The sequence below is a fragment of the Bubalus kerabau genome, chromosome 3 (assembly GCF_029407905.1).
Source record: "Bubalus kerabau isolate K-KA32 ecotype Philippines breed swamp buffalo chromosome 3, PCC_UOA_SB_1v2, whole genome shotgun sequence".
Taxonomy (NCBI): domain Eukaryota; kingdom Metazoa; phylum Chordata; class Mammalia; order Artiodactyla; family Bovidae; genus Bubalus; species Bubalus kerabau.
Genome location: NC_073626.1, coordinates 172,815,151 through 172,831,652, shown reverse-complemented (window position 1 = coordinate 172,831,652; position 16,502 = coordinate 172,815,151). Strand labels below are relative to the sequence as shown.

At 49.8% G+C, this 16,502-nt stretch overlaps 1 long non-coding RNA gene across 1 annotated transcript; it reads right to left on the bottom strand.

Moving 5' to 3' along the window:
* Window positions 1-3,816: 3,816 nt before the first annotated feature.
* On the bottom strand, window positions 3,817-7,774 carry LOC129647880 (uncharacterized). The gene is made up of 2 exons (XR_008712557.1): window positions 7,603-7,774; window positions 3,817-4,299 (listed from the first exon to the last, which is right to left on the bottom strand). It is a non-coding gene; the product is annotated as an uncharacterized LOC129647880 (long non-coding RNA).
* Window positions 7,775-16,502: the final 8,728 nt, after the last annotated feature.

Genomic DNA, 16,502 nt, shown 5'->3' with positions numbered 1-16,502 from the left:
ATGGTTGCACACCGCACAAATAATTTGGACTCTGGGACAGACTAACTGGGCAAAGCCTCCTCTATAGCAAGGTGGTCTGTTACCTCTTTGAGGGTCAGTTAAGAAGGAAAGACTTCCTGATGGAGAAAATAATGAACAGACGTGTGGAATCCTGCCGACTTTTGCTGCCTGGGCCTCTCACCCAGACAGGAGGCTGAGCTGGGCTGGGGGTGGCCGCTGGGTCCGGGACCACACACTCTAGTTTCTGAGACCTGGCTGCTTCATGTAACCTGAAGCCCTTGTCTGATACGTTCCAGACGTTCCCGTGTGCTGGCAGCAAGCATGGCCCGAGGTAACACAGCTCCTTTGTCTGACTGTGGCTCTGGGAGCCTCTTCTTGGAAATGTGGTCACTGTGGTGTTGAAACTGGGGTGCCTGCCAGCCGGGTTTGAGGGAGAGAGGGAAATACCCACCCCACCCCCAGGTGTTAGCTGTGAGGCCCAGCGACTCTGCAGTGAAGGGGCCTGTGTGTGCTCGTGTGTCCAGGCTGGAGGGTTGTTGCTGCTCAGTCACTCAGTCATGTACATCTCTTTGCGACCTCATGGACTGCAGCACACCAGGCTTCCCTGTCCTTCACTGTCTCAGAGTTTGCTCAAATTCACGTCCATTGAGTTGGTGATGCCATCCAACCATCTCGTCCCCTGTCTCCTCCTTCTCCTCCTGCCCTCAGTCTTTCCCAGCGTCAGGGTCTTTTTCAATGCATCTCAAGAGCCAAAGAGGATCAGAGCGTCCTGGGCACAGTCAGTGGAAACAAGGACCCTGGGCCAAAACCCAGCAGGACAGTGTCCTTCCCTGGGGATTGGAGTTGGGGAGAGGGCCCCTCAGACTGCTGGGAGGCCAGTCCCCAAAACTCCCTCCCTGTCCGGCTGTGGTGCCTCCTCCACGTGAATGAAGCTCAGTGTCCCACGAACCCCCAAAGCCCTGGGCCACCAGAACAGCCAGCCACCTGAACCCCAAGGGTGCAAACTAGTGTTTCCAGAGGGGAAGCTGCCTCTTGCCCAAGAAATAATTCGGACCCCTGAGGGTGGGTGTAGGGACCGGGGACCAGGGTCAGTCTAAGCATCTTGTTCACCCACTGGATTTTCCCACTGCTTCCAGTCATGTCTACCTTCCCTGAAATGAAAAGCTCAGAGTGGAGGCTTTCAGTGGAGATTTACACTGTTTAGAGTCGTTGGTCAGTTCACATTTGATCTCCAGACTTAGCTGCCTGAGGTCCTGGGACAGAAAAAGCCAACAGGGCAAGGGGATTGGGAGTGTGCCTGGGGACCCATAAGAGTTTAATTCGAGTACATTCCATTGCCACTGCCAAGGGAGGGAGAGGGTTCAGAGAGGTCCTGGCCCTCATGCAAACTGAGGTTTTGTGATTGTAGAACCAGAGCTGGGTTAGAAACCACCAAGTCCTATCATGGGAGGGGGGATGAAATCAGTCTTTGGTGTTAAGGGTGCAAAGGAGAAGCATCAGGGCACAGAGGGGTCCCACAAACGGGGTGACTTTGGTGGCCAGTGCCCCATGCAGGCAATTGAGGGCTCCCCTGGTGGCTCAGACAATAAAAAATCCACCTGCAATGTGGGAAACCTAGGTTCAATCCCGGGTTGGGAAGACCCCCTGGAGGAGGGCATGGCAACCCACCCCAGTATTCTTGCCGGGAGAATCCCCATGGACAGAGGAGCCTGGCGGGTTACAATCCATGGGTCCCAAAGAGTCAGACATGACCGAGGGACTAAACACAGCACACAGCCCCATGGAGGCAATCATGTTATTAGCTCCAGAAGAGAGCCTTTACAAGGTGGGCCAGGAAAGCACATGACCCCCGGTGGCAATTTGGACAGCCGAGGTGGTTGGGGATGAGAAGGGCTGACCAGAGTCTGGCCCAGCATCTCTGGGGTGGCAGGATGCTGTATGGTGGGTTAGCTGTGACCTCAGAAACCTAAGTCAGGTTCTTCTGAGGCCAAGCCGGGGTAGGGCAGGGCTGACCCCCCTCCCTGCCTGCTTCCTGCAGGCTTTTATGCCCCAGTACGTTATAGCCTGGCATGACCCTTCCTCCTGCTGCCATAGCCGCCCCTACTTAGGCAGCCTTTGCTCTGCCAAAGGGATGCCCAGTGCTGTCCCCTGGAGGCTGGTTTGGGGCATGGGTTATGTACTAGGCACGGGGACAGCTGCTCCTGAATGAGGTAGTCAGTGCCTGGCGACCTGGAAAGGAAGGACCTTGTGTGAAAAGATGCTCTGAGTCCACCGAGTCCAGCCACCCCCTTCCACTGACGGCTTGGAGAGCCTGGAGGGGCCCTAGAGTAGACACAGGGGACCTTGTTTACCCTCTGTGGACTGATCCCAAGGAGGGGCAGCCACCAGGTGACACAGGCCAGTTCCCCCAGATGGCTGAAAACTGACTGTAGGGGGGCCTTCCTGAAGCACTGGTGGGCCCGCCAGACTCCCTGAGCCCAGGAGGTAGCCAACTCATGAAGCTCCAAGTGACCCAGGTGCCCACTGGCAGGGGCATACGGCTCCTGGGATGGTTTGCAGGATGGCTCACAGGTAGGGAGATGGAAGGTGGAGGAGACTGGGTAGGAAAGTTGTGTGGACAGAGGAGCAGTCTGTTCAGGTGGCTGGAGGTCAGAGAATGGCCAGAAGCAGGGTTCAGGGCAAAGGAGGAATGAAGGGCAGAGATGGGCCAGGAGGCCAGGGGAGAGGGCAGGGGCAGGGGGGCTGGCAGGGCAGGGGAAGCAGGGTACTCCCAGGGGACCAGTGGAGGCGGCCTTGCAGGCTCCATATTAACGGGGGCAGAGGCGGGGGAGGTGCTGCTGCTGGTGAGAGATGGGACCCTGGTTGGGGGGGGTGGGTAAGTAGGAGGAGGGTCAGGCTGAGGGCCAAGAGTAGGGGCCTACTTGGTAGGGCCCTACCAAGAAGGTAGGGATGGGGGGAGCAGGTAAGGGGAAAGAGGGAGGGGAAGGAAACAGACTGGGGGCAGCAGAGTAACAGTAAGTCTGCTTTTTCTTCCTTGCTGCCAATGAACAAGGTGAGAGTTGGACCCTGGGGTTCTGTTTGCTTCTGTCTCCTCGGACATTAGTGAAAGTGAAAGTCGCTCAGTCTGACTCTTTGCGACCCCATGGACTGTATAGTCCATGGCATTCTCCAGGCCAGAATACTGGAATGGGTAGCTATTCCCTTCTCCAGAGGATCTTCCCAACCTAGGGCTCAAACCCAGGTCTCCCTCACTGCAGGCGGATTCTTTACCATCTGAGCCATCAGGGAAGCCCAAGAAGACTTCTCCAGCGGATCTTCCCGATCCAGGAATCAAACCAGGGTCTCCTGCATTGCAGGCAGATTCTTTACCAACTGAGCTGACAATAGAATCAGATAATCCTAGAGAGAGAGTTTGTGCAAGCTGTGGCACAACTGTGCCCAGAGTAGAGATGAGGAAGCTGAGACCTTAAAGGAGGCTGTCAGAGGGAATGCTTGTGCTTTTTCTGCAGGAGGCTGGGAAATGATGGGAACAGGGACTCAATTGGGTGAGAAGTCCTGGCCCGGGATGGAGGGTAGAGCTAAGCAGGAAATCCAGACAGCAGAAGCATCTGGGCTAGATGAGTGCCTGGGGAACAACCCCCTACCCACTCCCACCACTGTGGAGATGGTCCGTGTAATTAACACCTTCTTGAGTTCAGAACTTTGAGGATGTTGTTTAGTCCAAGGCCTCTGTGCTTTCATCTTATCAATATTCACACCCATGTTCTTTGCATTTAGAAGAGGTGTAGATCCATTATTTTAATGAACACTGAAAACTTTTCCTTCCATAATAGCTTTCCCTTCATATAACAGTGTGTGAGTTATGTAACAGAGGTTAGTGTTCTTTCACAGAAATCTCTTTAAAAATCATATCACACCTACATTAAGGCTTCTGGTCACCTTAGATTATAGAACAAGTACTCATCCAATTTGCGAGTCATTTTCTTCCTTCAATACCAACACGTAGGGAATGAAGTTTTGTTCTTGTGACGTCCTCGAATATTTTTCTATGCCCTAGGGACACTCCTTATAAACAGTAGTGATAGCTTGATGGAGCAGGTTCCCTGAGGTGACAGGTGAGGTGGGCTGGAGCTGGGAGGTGAATTTCTCTAAGCTGCAGAAACACCTTGTGGTAATTGGCTGGATGCAGACTGTGCTGGTTTGAGGATAAGGAGCCTGAGGTTCACGCTTGAGAAGCCAGATTTTGTCTGTGACGTTGGAGGCAGAGGTGTCTGTGGGTGGTGGGGATCCTGGTGAGGGCTGAGGGAGATGTGGGAGAGGCTGGGGTGGGTCTAATCTCGCACCAGGAAGGGGTGCTGGTGCTCCAAGACCACCACTTTGAGTGGCTCTCTTTGACCCTTGGTGTGTTTTCCGCTGTCCCAGTGGCCTGGGGGTGGAGTGGCTCAGGGGTGGGGACCGATCCGGGCTGGGGGGCACTGGGCAGTGGAGTAGAGGGCGGACTAGAAGGGGAGGGGAGCTTTCAGGGGCTGAGAGGCTGCCACGTGTGCCTGTGGGGAACGGGGGAGGGGCAGGAGGCGAGAGGAGGTCACACAGTGAGAGCAGTACATGGAAATTAAAAGGCGGTTAGAGTCCCAGTGACCGTGGGGCCTCTGCAGTCAGGCAGGTGTGGTTTGCGTTGCACCTCAGCTTCTTAATAACTGGGTCATCTTGGGCAAGGTGTTTAACCTCTCATGTCTCCGTTTCTACACCCATGAAGTGGAGGTGCTCAAGGGCCCTCCCTTAGAGGTTTCTGAAGATATGCCCTGAGGTGGTGCAGGTGTGTGCTGAGTGCCCCGACTGGCAGCTGGGAATCTGGTCTTGACCTTGCTGTACCTCACTTTCCTCATCTGTAAATGAGGCTAACGATAGTAGGCGCCTCACAGTTTGTTTGGAGGAATGAACGGATTTTATTTATAAGCGTGTAGGCCACAGTCTTGAGACGTGCCCTGTGAATGGCGGAGGGTGCTGTCTTGGCCTTCCTGAGGTCTCCTTGAGGGGTGCAGTGTCCAGGGGTGGAGGTGGAGCCAAGACTGGGGAGTGGCTGAGAAGACATGTGAGGACAGTAAGGAGCAGATGTGGGGGGCGGGCAGCACAGCTTGGGGGCAAGAAGGTCCAGGGGTCAAAGGGCTTTTGCATGAAAATAGGGGGTTTGGCTTCACCCTTACAGGGATCTGTCAGGCTCTTGGTACTGGAGAAGCTTTTTCATCCTCCAACCCAGGATAAAAACATATTTTTAATTAAAATTAATTCAAAGATTTCCAGGAAGGAAATGAACATTGTTTACTGCAACGGCAGAGGGCTGAAGATGGGCTCATTAAGGTGCTGCGAGACAATTCATGGCGACAAAAGGACCTACCATTATATCTCCATTAACAATTTTCATTTTCATGCAGCAAAGATAAAAATATGTGTCCGTGAGAGAGGGCTGGGAAGGAATGAAGTGAGGAGAAGACACTCACAAAGAGAAGTAGGACAGGCATTTAATAACTAAAGTGGGAGATTGTTACACTCCCAATGGACACATGGGTTAAAGATGGAGTGCACTTTACTCAGCAGGAAAACATGAAGAGAAAAGTGTTCCAAAATGATCCACTATTCCCCCAAGTCCTCAAGAAACGTACAGTGTAACTGGGAGCAGGTGTCAACGGGCCTGGGAGGCCGGAGGTGAGAAGCTCCCAGGGACCAGGCAGGAGGAGGGGCTGCGGCCCTGTTAGCCAAGCCCCAGTAGGAAAGACCAGGAAGCTCCCTCCATGGTCCAGCCCAGGACACTGTCCCCCTAGAAGGCCAGACTGCCCAGGGGCCTTGAAAAATCTGGACAGGAAAGCTAGGGGTGGTAGCTTGGAGGTATTTACGTTCAGACTCCCTGGAAGTGCTGGCCCCACTTGCATAACTCGCTGGCCAGAATCATGACAGGAGCCGAAAGGAGAGCCCAGACCCAGATATCTGAGCATCCAGAACTTTCTGCCTTCACCTCACACTGTACTTCCGGAGACAGCCAGAAGGGGCGTGTGGGAGGGGAGGGTCAAATTCTAAAGCTTTGTTGCCCGCCCCCACCATATTCTTCCTGCTGTGAAGCGCCATGACCTTGATGCTGTTAGCTGCCCCGAGTGCTGAGTTTCTGGGTGGCTGGACACTGTTGGTCTCTGCAGGTGCTATTAGGGTTCAGCTGTCTTTGCCAGATGACTAGGGTGCCTATTGCAAGCAGTCCTCAGGGACTCTGTTCAGGCCTCCGAAAAGGGCCTTGTCTGCGCTGCAGTGGACTGAGTCAGGCAGGCTAAAGGCACAGATCGAGTTTGGGGACAGATGTGTGGCTGGGCCTGGAGGTGTGGTGTTGAGGGTGTCTCCCTGCCTGCCCACCCTCAGTTTCTCCTGCCTTCATGTCTCTGTTGAGCCTGCCTCTTATTTCTGGGAAACCTTCCATCAGGAAGGGTTCATTCTCCTTGTTGCTGTTTTTCCTTTTTTTCTAAGCAACCCTTGAGGCAGACATAACATCCATGAGGTCTCAGCAAGTACCAGATACTTGCTGGTGCTCTGACCTCTGCTGTCATGTCAACTCCTAAAAACAGTGTTCTGAAGCAAGTCCTACTGTCTGTTTTGACCACCACTGCCTGGTGAGGCGTTTGTTGATTGAATGTCTGATCCCTAATTTAGGCAGCCAGCCGAGTTTGCCAAGTGGTTATCTTGTTCAGTCATTAAACTGTGTCCAACTGTTTGCAAGCCCGTGAACTGAAGCATGCCAGGCTCCACTGTCCTCTACTATTTCCCTGAGTTTGCTCAAACTCATGTCCATTGAGTTGGTGATGCAGCATGGGCCAGGCTCCTCTGTCCATGGGATTTCCCAGGCAAGAATACTGGAGTGGGTTGCCATTTCTTTTCCGAAGGGATCTTCCCAACCCAGGGATCAAACCTCCTGAAACTCCTGCATTGCAGGCAGATTCTTTACCATCTGAGCCACCAGGGAAGCAAAGTGGCTATATGGGGAGTGGCTACTTAGCCTGGCTGGCCTGAGGCTTTAGGAATTAGGCTGCCTCTGATGCCAGTGGCCCTTCTATCAGACCCCCAACCACCCCTTTCCCTTCCTGATTCCTTCCTGTTACTGCTGTTTCCCTCACTGCACCCTGACCCTGTCACCTGAGAGGGTCTGTGCTGTGTCTGGTCCCTGAACTGCCCCAGCCTGCAGTAACTGGTCCTGAGTTGGCTGGGAGTGAGAAGAAAAGCTCTGGACTATGTCAGACCATTCTGTTTTATTGGACAGCTTCCTGTATGACGTTTGAGTCAGTGTATATGTTCCTTGGGGCCCCTTAAACTCCCCTGCCTCTGCTGCTGTCTGGCCAGCCCACCAATTATGCAGAGAAACCCCTTGATCCCCCAGAATGCCAAGCTCCTCTCCACCTCGAATCTGCACTAAGACTGTTCTCTGTACCTCCAGTATCTTCCTCCCCAACCTTGTCCTCGCCCCTGTTCCCAGAGCAACCCCCTCTGGGCAGGGTTGAGAAGCATCCTCTGACCCAGCACTCACAGCCTGCAATGCCCCCCACCCCCACCCCGTGGACCACTCCTCACCTGGAGGGGATGCTCCATGAGCACAGGAAAGGCTCTGATGCTAAAGGAAAGAATAAAGCAGCGTTGGGAGAGGGTGTGGTGATTCCCCAGTGCTGTGAGCTGCTCTATGGCAAACATAATGGCTTGTTCCTTGATCTAGGAGTGACTTCCAAGCTCGGAGGCTGCCCAGGAACATGCTGAGAGTGAAGGTTCTAGCTCCACTGCCCTCCTGCTCTGGGCTCCCCAGCAGGCAGGTCGACAGGGACCCACCCGAACTCCCAAGGCCTCTGATTTGTTCCGGGTGGTGAAAGGTGGGGCAGGACCAGAGGGGCTGGTTCTGGGACTCTTAGCAAAACCTTCTAAGAAAAAGTCTTCAGAGTTTTGACTTTGACTCCCCAGGGCAGTGGCTGCGGTGAGGGAAGGAGAGGAGCTTGGGTAGAGAGGCTGGAGCCATGGGTCAGCCCTGGGCAAGTCTCTGCCTGGTCCATCCCTAACAAGCCAGCACACTCTGAATCTCTCTGGACCACATGTTCTCCTGCCTTGCTCTTTAATGGGATTCCTAGTTCCTCCTGGGCAGGAGGGGAATCTGCCAGCCTGCTTTCAGCCCAGACTTCCCTGCATCTCTGGAATCTGCAGAGGTTCCCTGCTGGGAGCACCCTGGGGCCCAATGGTGAATCTCAGCTCTTGCTACACTGGAGAGACCTCTGCTCCCAGGGCCCCTGAGAGCCGTATCACCCCAGGCTGACCCCAATCCCCGTGGAAGCTGGGCCCAGAGAAGCCAGGGCTGGGGAGCAGCCTGGCAGCCGTGCTCTGTCCCTTAAAGACACGCAGGCAGGGGCTGAGGTGTCCTCCTAGGCTGTCCTTCCTAGCCCCCAAGTCCTTAACATGAAGGCTTCCAACATCACCCTCTTTTCTGTGGGCAGCAGTTCTGAATCCTAAACCCCAGATGTGCTGGAAGCCACAAGGGCCCTTTTTCAGAAGCTTGCTGCTCCTGGCGTGACGCCAGGCTCCGAGCCTCTGCTGTGGGTGATGTGTCCTCTTCCAAAGGTTCCTCACACCCTGGCTCAGGCAGTGGCTCTTGACTTGTTTTCTTTTGTTGGAAGCTGAGCGAGTATGCAGACCCTCTGAGAGGGCACGAGAGCCCAGAGCCTCTTCCTGACCACATCCCCCGAGCCCTGCCCAGGCCACATTCTAGCCATACTTAGGAGGGAACCCCCACCCCCACCCCAGGGAGCCCCTCTCCAGATCCTAGAGGAGAAACCCCTCTGCCAGATGAGACTGATGCAAAGCGGCTTGATATATGTGATCCCACCCCCTCATTTCACAGACGAGGAAGTTCAGCCCCAGAAGGGGAAGTGCCTCTCCCCAGAGTAAGGTGGTGACCATGCTGGGAAATGACATCTCACACCTCGCTCAGCTGCACTGGACTCCCAGGAGGTAACAGCCCCCAGGCGGCTCAGAAAACCCGATGCACCCGGAGTCCACCCACTGACGTTGGTCTCGGGGACTGCGAGGTGACTTTCCTTCGGGGCCTGGGCTCCATCGGCAACTGCCCCGACTCGCCTGGCCGTCTTAGACGTCAGGGACAGCAGCAGCCCCCCCAGGCAACCTTCGTGACAGCGGCAGCAGCAGGGGAGGACTGGTCTGTCCCTGATTGCAGGTGACATTTTCTATGAATCCTCAACTTCCTCCTGATTTGACTCAGAGTGGCAGCATGGGCTGGGTGGGGAAACCTCGCTGTAGGCAGCCCAGGAGCCGTCCCCAAGGGAGCTCGACTTGTGTGTCCCCACCTCCCTCCCTCGGGTCGGCTGCCTGCTGCCCCGGAATCGGGGCCGGGAAAGCACCAAGAGGCCAAGATGACAAGCTCTAGGAATCACCCTGCAGCCATTGAGCAAAGTGCTCACGGCAGGCTAGAGCTGCTCTCGGGAGCCCAGGCCAGTCCTTTGCCAGCTGGGTAATTTCCCTGGCCTCAGTGTACCTCTCAAGGGAATAGGAGCAATAAGAATTTCTTCCTCACAGAGCTCTTGAGAGCAATAAGTGATGGAAGCGCTTGTCCCACAGCTGCCCACCCCGTAAGCTTTCAGCAAGCTTTGGCCACTGTTATATCTTATAACTAGATTATTCTCCAACCCTCATCAAGTGTCTCTTGGAGAAGCTAGAAGGGAAGTTACAGTATTTCTTACGAGTGGAAGCGGAGAACAGGAGGTGAAGGAATGTCTGTAGGACTGGCCTGGAATAGGCTGTGTGCTCCTGGGGTGGTGAGGCAGGGGTGGAGGTGTGCACAGGGCAGCCCTGGACTCCACAGAAGGCTTGGTGCTCTCGAATCTGGCCAGTCATCCCAGCTGCACAGGGGACGCCTATCACCCTGGAGCTGCTGCAGACCAGGCCATTTACTCGGTCCCTCTTTCATTGAATAAGTCCTTGTTGAGGGTCTGTTTTGCATTATCTTCATGAGGTGGTATAAAGCGCAAAGGATATATGGTCATTGTCCTGGGGTTGTTGGAGGAAATCAGGGACATGCCCCAGTGGCAGGTGGCCCCCCCCGGCCATAGCAGGGAAATCACATCAGATGATGCTGGTGGTTTATGAAAGTGGATTGAAGGAAGGGATGGGGTTTTTAGGATGGGAGGTGAGTCTGAGGGGATCAGACTGTTGGGTGGTGCCAGCTGCTGAAAGGTGTGAGAAAGGGGTTTACCAGATGGATAAACCCCTGGATTTACCAGGTCTTCTTGCTGGTGATAGGCTTTCCAGGTGGCTCAGTGGTAAAGAATCTGCCTGCCAATGAAGGAGATGCAAGTTAGATCCCTGGGTCAGGAAGATCCCCTGGAGAAGTAAACCCACTTCAGTATTCTTGCCTGGGAAATCCCATGGACAGAGGAGCCTGGTGGGCTACAATCCGTGGGGTCCCAAAAGAGTCAGACACAATTTAGAGACGAAACAACAACTTGCTGGTGATGCATGTGGGGGTGGGGTAAAGGAAAGATGGAGAGGTCCAGAATGTGAGTCCATCGGAGGCCCCTCACTACCTGTTTGAGCTTGGGGGAGTGCTTTGGTTTCTGTGATCCTCATTGTCTTCGTCTGTAAAATGGGCATAATTATAATAGCATCCCAGGAATGAACGTATTGAGTTCCCTCCATAGAGCACTTAGCACAGAGCTGGCCACATCTCAAATCCCTGAGCTCGTCCCTGCACTCCCCCACCCACCCCCACCTACCCCCACCAAGCTTAGTGTGCAGCTCTAGCAAAATTCTGGACTCCCGGAGATTCTGTCTGTGCGTTCCATCCCCTGTGTCCTGTTCTTTCTTAATCATGATCCCCAGAAGTCCAGCTCAGGTGTTAACCGATGAGTTTACTCACATTGTGGTGTTAGTAGCAGATAACTGCATTCAAATAAATGCTTATTTTCTGCCTTCAGGGCTCACCACTGCCTCCCCAGAGAAAACTGGAATTTCAGGTGAGGATGCTTCTCCTGCCATGACACCCCTTCAGTTGTACTGATGCCGCTCTGCCACCAGCTGGCCCTCCCACCTCTGAGTTGGCTCACACCTCTGCTCTCTGTGTGGATGAAGGATCACGGCAGCACAAGAGACGCTTCTTAACCTGCAAACCACCTAAGGTTGCATTTTCCCCATTGCTGCTGTTTTCTGGAAAAGCCAGGACTTTCCAGGAAGGAAGGGTGGCTTGGTCTGAGCCACACAGCTGGGTTTAGATGCTCTTGCTGTGGAGACATGGGATCAGGGCTGCCCCAAGAGGGGTGCTGGGTCCTTGAAGGTGTGGGTAGTTCTGGGTCCTGACAGCTGCAAGAATCACAGCCCAGCGTGGGGTCGAGTTGGCAGTCAGAGAGCCACCACGGGCCCCTGTCCCCAGGGCTGGGCAGTGCTGTGTGGATGAGAGAAGCCAGACAGGCCAGAAAGAGGCCCCACAGCCAGAGAGAAGCAGAAGCAGAGCAGGGGCCTCAGGGCTCCCAGGCCCATCCTCTTTCATGTACAAGATGTTTCCTCTCTTCACCAAACATTAGAAAAACACATATTGCCAGAATATTCTATCTCAGCCTTTTTTTTTTTTTTTTAAGCCTTTCACATATGTGGATTTTTTTTTTAATAACATTCCAAATAAACAGATATTCTGCCTTTGCCTGCATATCTCTGGGGACAGAGCGCTCATTGCATGGCCAGTTGGTCTGCTCTCTGACTTCCAGTGGAAGATAGGTCTGCTTCCTACAGCATCTGAAACTTTCTGTTATGGCCCCATGGAGTCATACAGTGGAGCCTATCTTGAGCCTTGGAGATGCTGATATAACATCTCCAGAATGATGGAGGCATCTCCAGGTGACATCTCTAGAATAGCTATAAAAATATCTATATTTCTATGGCTTATGAGCATCGCTAGTCCTTCCTTTATGTCCTCCTGTGTTGGGGCATCCTAGGCTCTCCACATGATGCCCCTGCAGACTGACAGCCTCTGGGGCCTGGGTGCAGTGCAAGGGCCACTTGTCACATGTCCCCCATGTTCCTCTTCTAGAGTGTCTGTGTGTAACCAGGTTCACCTCATTTCTCACTGTCTTTCCTGTCTGCAAGAATACTTAGAAATTATTTTCCTTTCAGCTGTGACTTCACTGGTGTTTCATCTGTAAATATTTGTTCCTTTCCAATATTTCGGCACTGTACTTCTGACTTTATCTCTGACACATTACTTAAGAGACTCCTTAACAAGAATGCATGAAAATGCCTATTGTATATTATGATTAATACCATCAGTGCTGCAGCAAATACTTGTGTTTTCTTACTTTCTGCAGAAAAAGGATCTGAAAATCGAAGGGTGAAATTGCCATTGCCTTGGAGTCCTTGGCTGGGCCCGGGAATGGGATGAATTTGGTGAAAGATACTTGCCGTCTCCATAACAGAGTGTATTCCCTCGATTTATGACTTGGTCCTCACTAATCTGTTAGTTCTACATTATTAATTGACCTGCTCAGAGCTCAAAACAGCTCTGTCTGCTTGATCAATGATACTCTAAGAGGGGAGCATTAGGGTCTCTATCTGCAATTTTATTTCTTTCTCTACTGTTTTGCATTTCTGCTTGTTCCCATCATGTACAGAAGTACATGGAACATAAATTTTGTATTTTAATTGTTTATTATAGCATTTATCTTGTAGGGTCTCCGTATTAAAAAAAATGACACTGTCACATTTCTTTCTTTTCTAGTGGTCTGTGTATCTGATAATCCATAGATGATCTCATCATTTTACTCAGCTTATGCCTTCTTTTTGGGTGTTTCTTATCAACACAAGATGATTGGGTTTTAATTTTTTTGATCAGATTCCCCCCCTTGACAGGGAGTATTGCAGTTAATATAATTATTAGTCAGTATGGCATCACCGACTCGATGGACACGAGTTTGAGTGAACTCCGAGAGTTGGTGATGGACAGAGAGGCTTGGCGTGCTGCAATTCATGGGGTTGCAAAGAGTCGGACACGACTTGAGTGACTGAACTGAACTGACTGAACTGATTATGATTTGATTGTAATTGTTACATTTGTCTAAACCTCCATGGGGTTGCCTCTCTGCTCTCTATATGGAGGTATTGCAGTTTTTTTCACTTTGTTTCTATAGTGAATTTTCTCTTCCTTTTGTCCCTTTAAAATAGACAAGATAATTTAGCCTAAATAACCACTTTAGAAAATAGTCAAGTTTAATGACTACATTTATTTCTATTAATAGCTCTCTCAACTTTGGGAAAATTGTGCTTAAAGATCTTCCTTCCTCTTCACACACTCTCTGGCCCTTGAATGATCATCTGGCAGTTTGAGTCTCTTTCACATGTTTCCTTCCTCCTTAAAGTGAAGTCGCTTAGTCGTGTCCTATCTGCAAACCTGTGGACTGTGTCCAGGGATTTTCCAGGCAAGAGTACTGGAGTGGGCTGCCATTTCCTTCTCCAGGACATCTTCCCGACCCAGGGATCGAACCCAGGTCTCCTGCATTGCAGGCGGACGCTTTACCATCTGAGCCACGAGGGAAGTCCTTCCCCTTATGTTACACACAATTTTGATGATGTGATGACTGACATGCAGGCAGAGGAAACCTTGCTTTTATCATGGATTGGTTTCTTGTGGCTATTCTCTGGTCTCTTAGGTGGCACCGGCTTTTCGCCTGTCCAATTCGTTGTCATATCATGCTTTGTTCTCAAGTTCCTCTGATGCTACATGTTGACATCTTTGACCTGGCAAGATGTATGCCTCATCAGCTGAGTATCTTTCAGTTCAATGCATTCCTTTAAATTCTGTGTAAACCTCCCTTCCACCCCCACCGTGCCTCCAACACACACTCAGATGTTGCTTCTTTGAAAGGAAAGTCAAAAGCTGTTGCTATTTTTCTTCTTTTGCCCCAGCATTTAATACATTAAACCATTTAAAAATTGTTTTCATTTTATTATTAATTAGAAAAATACACACACACAGAAGAAAAAGAGAGATAAAGATAAAAGATTTAGAAATCACTCACCATTTAACCGTTTGAATGCAACCAGTGTTTGGCATATGGAAATTTTTTTTCTAGGTTTTTTCCTTGTGCGTAGGTTTTTTTAATCATATTTGAAATCATTCTGAATGTATAGTTCTGTAGTTTGTGGGTTCTTTATTTAACGTAGTCAGCATAAACATAATATAGTCAGGCAAAAATTTTCCATTGAGTAGATTTACCGTAGTGAAATTGAGCTCTTGTTGACATTTAAATGAATGTGTGTATTTTTTGCTATGAGAAAAAGATGCTAAAGTGAACATATTTCTGTACACATTTTTTCCTTTTTTTTTTTGCATAATTTACTTAAGGTAAATTTTTAGAATCACTGAATGAAACCTTAAAAAAGATTTCTAGGGCTTGTAATATAAGTTATCAACTTCCCAAAGTTGGGTACATATCTGTATGCTCACTAGCATATTGATGATTATTTTATGGAATCCTTGTCAGCATCTCTAGATAATATAAGCAAAAAATTTATTTCTTCGTAAATCTTATGGGAACCACTTGTGTCTTTTTCTGTTAATCTATTGTGTGTCTTGATATTACTCATCTTTTAACACTCTTCATAGCAAAGGAACATCATTTATCTAACTTATTTGTTGTATTTTCTTTCCTTCAGTATATTCTTAGATGTTAAGCTTTTTTAAACAAAAAGAAAATTTCTAATTTTTGTACAGTCAAACCTGTCCTACCTGTTTTCTGATTCTTTTGCTTTTCAATTATTTTAAGTTGCAAAGAGTTTTTCCTTCCTTCCACTGGCTTTTATGAACTGGCCACTAAGTTTTCATGTAGTTTTACTATGGTTTGATCTCCTGAAGTTTTTTTCACTTATGAATTTGGAATTTCTTTTTCTACTAGGTGTGAGATGATGATTCGAAAGTTAGTTTTTAGCCCCCAAATTCTTCACTGATAGTCTTAACATCATTTCTTGACTAAGCTTTCTATTTGAGTTATTTTTTTTTTATTGTTCTTATACTTTTCCCTTTTTATTGATTGGTTTTTTAAATTTTTATTGGCGTTTATTTGCTTTACAATGTTGTGTTAGTCTCTGCTGTACAGTGAAATGAAGCAGCTGTATACCTATATATGTGTGTGTGTGTATACATATATATATCCCCTCCCTCTTGGACCTTCCTCCTACCCCACCCTCCCATCCCTCTAGGTCATCACAGAGAACCAAGCTGAGCTCCTTCTGCTATACAGCAGATTCCCACTAGCTATCTATTTTATACATGGTAGAAGGCAATGGCACCCCACTCCAGCACTCTTGCCTAGAAAATCCCATGGATGGAAGAGCCTGGTAGGCTGCAGTCCATGGGGTCGCAAAGAGTCAGACATGACTGAGTGACTTCACTTTCACTTTTCACCTTCATGCACTGGAGAAGGAAATGGCAACCCACTCCAGTGTTCTTGCCTCAGGGACAGGGGGGGCCTGGTGGGCTGCCATCTATGGGATCTCAGAGTCGGACACAACTGAAGTGACTTAGCAGCAGTAGCAGCAGCAGTGTATATATGTCAATCTCAATCTCTCAATTCGTCCCACCTTCCCCCTTCCTCCTCTGTGTTCACATGTCCATTCTTTACATCTGTGTCTCTACTCCTGCCCTGGAAATAGATTCATTTGTACCATTTTTTCTAGATTCCACATATATGCGTTAATATATGACATTTGTTTTTCTCCTTCTGACTTCACTTTGTATGACAGACTCTAGGCCCATCAACATGAAGGAGAGGATGTGGAGAAAAGGCAAACTTCATGTGCTGTTGGTAGGAATGTGAATTGATACAGCCACTTGAAGAACAGTATGGGGGTGCCTTAAAAAACTAAAAATAGAGTTACCATATGACCCAGCAACCCCACTACTGGTCATATACCCTAAGACTTAGTCTTTCAGTTGTATCCTGTTCTTTGAGACCCCATGGACTGTAACCTAGCAGGCTCTTCTGTCCTTGGGATTTCCCAGGCAAGAATATGGGTTGCCATTTCCTTCTTCAGAAGATCTTCCTGACCCAGGGGTCGACCCTGCAGGCAGATTCTTTACTGCTGAGCCACCAAGGAAACCCATAGTCTGAGAAAACCATGATTCAAAAGGACACTTGTATTGATTCAGGGGAATACCTCATTTCTTATTGTTTCTGTTAATTGTCTAGCATGTTATTTGGAACTTCTGGGTGTCGGCAAGTGTCCAGTTTCAATAAGAATGCCTCTTTTTGTTTTTTTAAACTATTAAATGCAAAGTTGGCCGTTAATGTGAACAGGTTACTCTTTATCAGGTGTAAGAAGTATCCTTCTTTTCCTTCATTTAAATGACTTGTGGAAAAACTATCATACAATGCGATGGCTTTTCATTTTTGTCCTAATGATGTAACGCACAGTATTAGCAAATTTCCTAACATTGA